A 7,442-nucleotide genomic window follows, 5' to 3' on the forward strand; every position below is an offset into this window, starting at 1 on the left:
CCTTAGTACCAAATGAGAATCATTTAAATGCCACATCCTACCTGAGTACTGTTGCTGACCATGTCCATCCCTTTGTGGCCACAGTGTAGTGATGGCTGCATCCAGCAGGATAATGCAAGTGTCACAAAGTTTAAATCATCTTAAACTGATTTTCTAAACATGACAGTGCAGTCATTGTATTCACATCGTCCCCACAGTCACCAGATCTCAGTTCACCTTTGGGATGTTCAGCAAACAAATTTGAAGCAACTGTGTGATGTTATTTGTCAAAATAGACACAAATCTTTCCAACTTGTTAAATCTGTGCCACGAAGAACTAAGCACTACCAAGGTGAATCTTACTAGTCGATCAGTGTATATTAAGTAAATTTTGAATTACAAAATAGTGTATTAGAAACCATGAAGACAGGAAAAAGCATATAAGGAAAGAAAATCCTGCAAACACACACACCAAATTAATATAGTGCGACACACTGCCGACTTTAATACCCTACAATGCAAGTCAATACAGTGGTCAAGCTTATATTAATTTAGGAAAATTGAGATAAATGTGACCATCTAATGATTTTGTTGTGCTATTTTGAACGACATGAACAAAAAATGTTTAAAGCTTTCTGCCTGTGTTGGGCAGCTTTTGCATCTCAAATAGGTAATACATTTTTATAAGGCCAGGTACAACAGGTACTGCTCCTGCATCCACCAGCGTGACCATTATTCGAACCGGTAGACCAACAAGTGGTTAAGCGCATGTTTTAAATCTAACACCTGGTTTACTGGGAGTTTGTGGTCTCTTCCTGTGAGAGAGCTCCACCTCTGCAGCATAACATCTGAACCAGTGAATTGCTTGTTATTCAAATCAAACTGGCTCTGTGTAATCCATCTCACTTAGGATGGATGTCACAATGCATCCAACTGCATGCCGCAGGCACTTAGTTTAAAGCATCCAGGGGTTATGTACTCCAGCAGTTGTTTATAAGTTTTCCAGTCCCGACACCTGTCTTTTTTAATGCGTCTCTGGTGTACGGAAACAATCCTCAAGAAACTTTTTGTTTACTGTTTAAACGTTACATGTTTCTTCTCGGTGAATTTCAGTCTCAGCTCTATCTGTCTTGAACAAAGAGCTGCGTCTTAAAAAGCTTTGTGCTTTGTATGTATCTTACGTACACATCATACTTCAATGTGTCTGTTCCAGAGTTATGAAAAGCTCTTCATCTCAATTAGTTTTGAGAATTTATTGCATGAGCTTGCCTCTGGCTTTTACACATTAATAGTGCATCTAAAAAAAAGAAAATGTTCTTTTTTTATATATATATTTTTTTTTTCAAAAAGGCACATTTCCTTTTTTAATTATTACTCATAAAGTGCAAGTCTTTTGTCATTTTAATTTTGATAATTATGGCTTACAGGTCATGAAAATCAGAAATCCAGTATCTCAAATTATTAGATCAGTCAAAAATCATTTGCACTACAAAACTGTCCAACTTCACTTATATAGTCAATACCAAGATGGAGGCAATCAAATTGTCATATTGCTGTTTTGCTATTGTAACCCAAGGTTGCTTTAATAGCTCCTCTTCTGGACAGTAGTTTAGGTGAGTTGACTGGCAATCCATTAATTGGGACAGGTCACCAGTCTGTCATAGGGCTAACACGTGGAGACAGAACACCACTATCCAATTTACTCACATTAATACCTATGTCTAATTTAGAATCTGCAATTAATCAACACCAATGCATTTGCTTGAACTGTAGGAAACTGATAACTGGAGTGCCCAGAGAGAACTCACAAAGACATGGGGAGAACATGCAAACTCCACACAGGAAGACCCTATCAGCCTGGGCATTCAAACCCAGAAGAGCACTAACCACTGCACCACCATGCAGATAGTCAATCAAGCACAATAATAAGGTGGTCAGCTGGCATGTTCAGGAAGTAGTTTTAGCACTTTTTTTTTTAGCACAGGTGTTAAGTCCTGCTATTAAAGAAAAGTGGTATATCCATAAAGCTTGCCAGTAGATTGAAACATGAAGTCCTCTGAAGTCTCCTGGTAGACAGCCGTGATGTCTTTGGACTTGGTAAAACACAGTAGACCAACTACCCCTAACACCAGCAGATGACACAGCACCCCAAACCATCACAGACTGTTGAAACTTCACACTATTCTTAAAACACCTCAGATTCTGTGGCTATCCCACCAGACTCTAGGACCTTGATTTCCAAATGAAATCCAAATTTTATTTTCATCTGAAAGAACAACTTTGGACCACTGTGCAGCAGTCCATTTGTTTTCCTCCCCGCCCCAGGTAAGCCACTTTTCATGTCATCTCTGGTTCTGGAGTAGTTTGATCTTAGAAATGTCACGGTTGTAGACCCTTTCCTGAAGACATCTGTGCATGATGACTCTTGATCCACTGACACCAGCCACACTCCACTCTTTGTGAAGCTCTTGCACGCTCTTAACAATTTTCTCAAGGCACCAATCATTCCTTTTGCTTGAGCATACCATACTTTTAATTCCAGTCATCTTTCCATTAATTCAGTTCCATACACTCTGTGAACAGCTAGCCTTTTCAACAATGATTGTGGCTTACCTTCTTTTGTGGAGCGTTTTGATGATTATCATATGGAGAACTTTCAAGTCAGCAATCTTTAACATGAATATGTTTGTATGTACTGGACAAGACCAAGAGATACAGTGTACTTATAGTATTTAAATTAAAGTTTACCTAAACTTGACATGATAAAGTCAAATAACCTGAGATATTTTCATGCAATTTTACATTTCATTTAATATTATATGTAATAAATATAGAATATACAAAAGTTTACCTTTTCGAATTCTGAAAAAACCCGAAAAACCTTTTGAGATAAACTCCTCATTTCTTGAATACAGGTTATGTGGAGAACTGTTAGTTTTAGGTGAGAAGGATGAAATCCTAATCATCACAGTGGCCAATGGGCATTTCTTAACTGTAACCACTGGAAACACAGCAGCCATCTTGCCTAAGGGTTTTTGAATACACCTGCCTGGGAAATAGAAGTTCAAAGGCAGGCAGCAAAGGGAGAGGTCTCTCCTCTGGAACTAGCACAACATTTTCACTCTTTACTGGCCCTCGCTTCCTCTGAGATGCTTGAGTAAAACACTCCTTGCTTTAATTAACTGACAAAAGTGGGCAGAAAAGAGACTGAAACTCTTGAAATAGTTGAGCTCGTGCCTAATCAATATCCTCTTAATTTGAAGGTTTGGTGTTCAGATCTTGCTCTTGTGTTGTTCACAAACTGCTGTTTATTCCTCCTCCTCCCACTTCATGTTTTCTTCCTATTTGTCAGTTTTGGCAATGCAAATTCAGGGAGGGGAACAGGAGAGAAAGCAGCATTAACAAGTGAAATTAAAAACCCATTCATTCTCCTCAGTCATCCATTTGGAGCCCAGCCAAAGGAGAAGCAGCTGTTGGGCTGGCAGTAGAGGGGAGAAAGACACAGAGATACAGAAGAGAAAGGCAAAAATACACAGCGAGTAAGAAAAGGTGGATTGGAAATTGTTAATTCAAAGAAAATATATATTTATATAAAAGTTTTTTAACTATAACATCAAGAAGGTGTGCTTTGGGAGCTGCAACCTTCTTCCTTCACCCTCTCCGATCTCTGAGACTTTGACCCTGTACCCAAATCCTCTCCCCTGCTTTCAGTGTTTCATTGGGAAATTTGGAAAGACACAGAGACTCAACACTCAATGTGAAGTTATCAAAATGCTGTTTATTTATATATAAAAGATCAACAATTACATCATATAAACAATATTGCTTGTTAACAGAGAATAATTGCATGACAAAGCAAAAGGAAAGCTTGTCATTTACTGTGTTCTTTAATCAAATCTTACACTTAGCCATGTAGTTCATCATGAATCATCACATTTCTGCTGATGTTTTAAAGTCCCCAGTGGCAGATCCCCATGATGGTTTAGTGTCTTTTTCACTAGTCTTCACCAAACTTCACCTCCAGACAGCAGCTTGCGTATACATAACATGTATGACAAAGTGAATGAATTGAAAGAGATGGTCAGGTTTGCAAAAGAACATCTGGTCAGACTCAGCAATCTTAACAATCATTTCAATCCGGATTTCCATGATTCTGAACCCAAGTTGAAAAGCTGGCTTGGGTTAGGAACCTGTTCCTTGTAAATAAAAGACGGAAATCAGTCCAAATTAAGATTGCACTTGATGAAAAATCACTGACAAACATTGTGGGATGTTTAGAGTGGAACTTAGAAAGAATACATGCAATGCACTTTTGACTATTGGATCTACTTAAGTGTCAGTGCTATATCTGTTATTTCTTTTCCATTTACCCTATGTCTCCTATGTTTTTCCCCTTATTTAATTGTAGTTTTTCAACTGTTTTTCCTTTTTTGTGATTGTCTGCTCCATTAGTCATTAGTGTTTCCCATGCAGTTTGTTCTCATGTATTTACAGTCCTCCCTTTTCCTTCTTGTTTGTCTTCTGTCGTGGCTTGTTCATCCACCAGTTTTCCTTATGCTCCTTATATTGTCTTTCTTTCTTGGACTTCTGTTTTATTTGAACCAGCCTCATGAGACTTGTGTTTTCTGGGTCTTTATGTAAGTTTAATGAGCTTTGCATGAAGGCTCGCTTTTTGTTTAGCATTCCCGTCTTGTGTGTCTGCAATTGGGTCCTCTTTTGAACACACACATAACAGTTAAGTGACCTTCTCAGCTTTGGCTCCCTTTAAAACCAAACAGAGAAACAGGCTGCATGTGGAGAACAGCCTGCTAACAGCTGTTATCCCACTGTTTAAAGCTTATGGAAGGCAAACAAGCCCATTAAAGCTCAGGTGAATTATGAAAAGGAGCTGAAATTACTACTGGGTGAATTTGAATACAATTTTTTCACATTAGGTGTAAATTGCTTTGCATTAAAGTCATTCAGATTGTGTTAGACTGAAAGTTCAATAGAACACAATGTTATCATTAGCTATTGCCAATTATAAAAACCACTGGAAGCCACTGCCTTACGATACTGGAGTGTTGATGCTATACTTTATCCACCTGGCTTGATAGGGACAGCAGAGGAGTATTTTAATTTTGGTGAAGAGGTGCTGATATTTCAGCACTGAATTTTTATACAAGAGGAGCATATAGTATTAGTAGTATTAGTAATAAGTAGTAGTAAAAATATCAGAAGAAAAACAGGATCCTACTGTCATGAGTCTTCCTACAGAAGTAGGAAGACTCATGAATCCTGGCTCATAACTGTCATCGTGAGATCACTCCATCCACCTGTTGTCACTGCTGCTCCCCCTGAGTCAATATAATAATCTCTTTGGCCAGTGGGTTGTCTGATAAGCACTCTGGAGGCACAGAGACACACCCAGAAAAGATGCACTTCACCCCCAGCAGTGAAAGCCCCATCTGGAATCATCCATTGATTATTAGTCAAAATGATTTTTTATGACCATGAAAACAACCCCAGTGTGCCACCTCTTTTGGAAGAGGGGATCAAATTCCCTAATCTTTGTCCAAATCAAAGGCTGCACACTTCAAAGTGGCTGGATCAGCACAGATACCCACAGAGCGCCAACACCAGAGCAGAAGGGAGTAAAAAAAATGCTTTGCTCTCGCTTTGCACTCCAAACTCATTTTAACTCCTGTCTTTCTTCTCCCTGCTCATCTTTTCAGTGAGTTTGTAGTGGCATTGTGCTTTAGTTTGAGTGTGTGTGTGTGTTTGTGTGTTTGATGGACAGTTGTAGAAGAGAAAACTTAAAGGGCCAAGAGGATGGATGGTGTATAGAGGCAGGTTGGTGACGGTGGGGGCTGGAGGCTGGGTGTGGTGCACTTATCTCCTCTCTGCAGATGAGAACACTTCATTGCCTGCGGGATGCTGCTCTTTCTCAGGCCAAGGATAGTAGCAGTGTGGTTAAAGGGATTATGGGGGACACTGTTTTCAGGGGATGTTGGGATCTGAACTTGTTTATTGACCATTTTCAGGTATGTAATTAGCACACTTAATTGGCCCGTTTAGAGTCAACAAAGTATGCTCTAATTTCATAAGCAACCTCTTTTACACTCAGATGATAAATCAATAAGAGTGCTGAGATTTAGCCAAGAAAAGTATCTCAGTGCCCTGAGACAGAATAATAACTCTTTTTTCTCTTCACAACATTTTAAGATTATTGATTTCTCTATTCTGTTCCCATTTTCTCCCCCTGAGATACAATTTGTTAGAATATTTTCAGGCTCTTGCTGAAAATATTCTATCTTTTGTTAAAGCTAAAACCACAAAATAAAGCACAGTGAAATAGCAGTGACAGGATCACTTCAGAAGATGCCCACTCCTCCACCTGCCTGATGATGAGTCCTTACTGTAAACAACAAAAGGTGCTATTATCACCCCCAACCAGGGACAGGATTAGACGCGTACTCATTTGCATGGATTTCAACCCCAAAATAATAATAAGGCACAAATAAGGGAAAAATAGAGACAAAAGGTGAAGTTAATTTATGGAAAGCCATGGCTGCATCACTGCTTACCACTTTGATGCTTAATCCGTTATTAACCTCCACAGTATTACACATACACGCATGCACATGTATGTGTGGAAATACTCACTCATGCATGCACACCTTGAGCAGCTGAGTCAGGGCAACTGAGTACTGAGAGCAATATTACCCCTCAGGGAAATAAAGATAGGCTGTGGGTGCAAAAGGAGGGAGATGAGGCTACTCGGAGGACACGCTGCAGAATATCAGCCCAATCCTGCTTGTGTTTGCTCTCGCTGGTTTCCAGGGTAATGGCAGAAGGCTCTGCCTTCCTGTTGAGGCAAACGCACTTAGAGGAGAGATTTTTGGCCTTGAGAACATGTTGAGAGGGAAAATGTTCCATTACTGGGAACCTTTTGTCTTTGTGCAGCTGATTTCCCAGCGTGGAGCTCTATAAATGTGTTTGTGTGCTTGAGAAAGTGTGTAGTGTGTGCTTTAATGTTTGCTGCAAACAACAAAAAACAAGAAGAAATTTCACATTACAAGAAATGGTAAGCCTAAAGGATTTCCATTATGCCAATTTCAAACTAAATATTTGTGTTCTTCTTCTCTGCTACTAGAGCAACTTGTGCCTGAGATAACCATATTATGGTGTCATACTCTCATTGGCATCATATGGAAGCAGTGTACAGCAAAAGTGTAGCTGAAATGGAGAGTTCAAAGCAGTCTGAAGCCCTTTATTTCTGGAAACGTTGGCCATGTTGGAAAAGCATAACAAATCTTCCATTTGTCCTTCTTCTTCTTTTTCTTCTTATTGCTAACAAAAAACCTGCCCTATGGGTGGGTTTTGTTTGCATCAGTTACAGCTGAGAATTGTGGAAACATATTTAATTACTAACAACTTAAAAACATTAGAAATGCAATAAGAATTTGTAACTTATAAGAAAA

The sequence above is a fragment of the Pelmatolapia mariae genome, linkage group LG4 (genome assembly GCF_036321145.2).
Source record: "Pelmatolapia mariae isolate MD_Pm_ZW linkage group LG4, Pm_UMD_F_2, whole genome shotgun sequence".
NCBI classification, from domain to species: domain Eukaryota; kingdom Metazoa; phylum Chordata; class Actinopteri; order Cichliformes; family Cichlidae; genus Pelmatolapia; species Pelmatolapia mariae.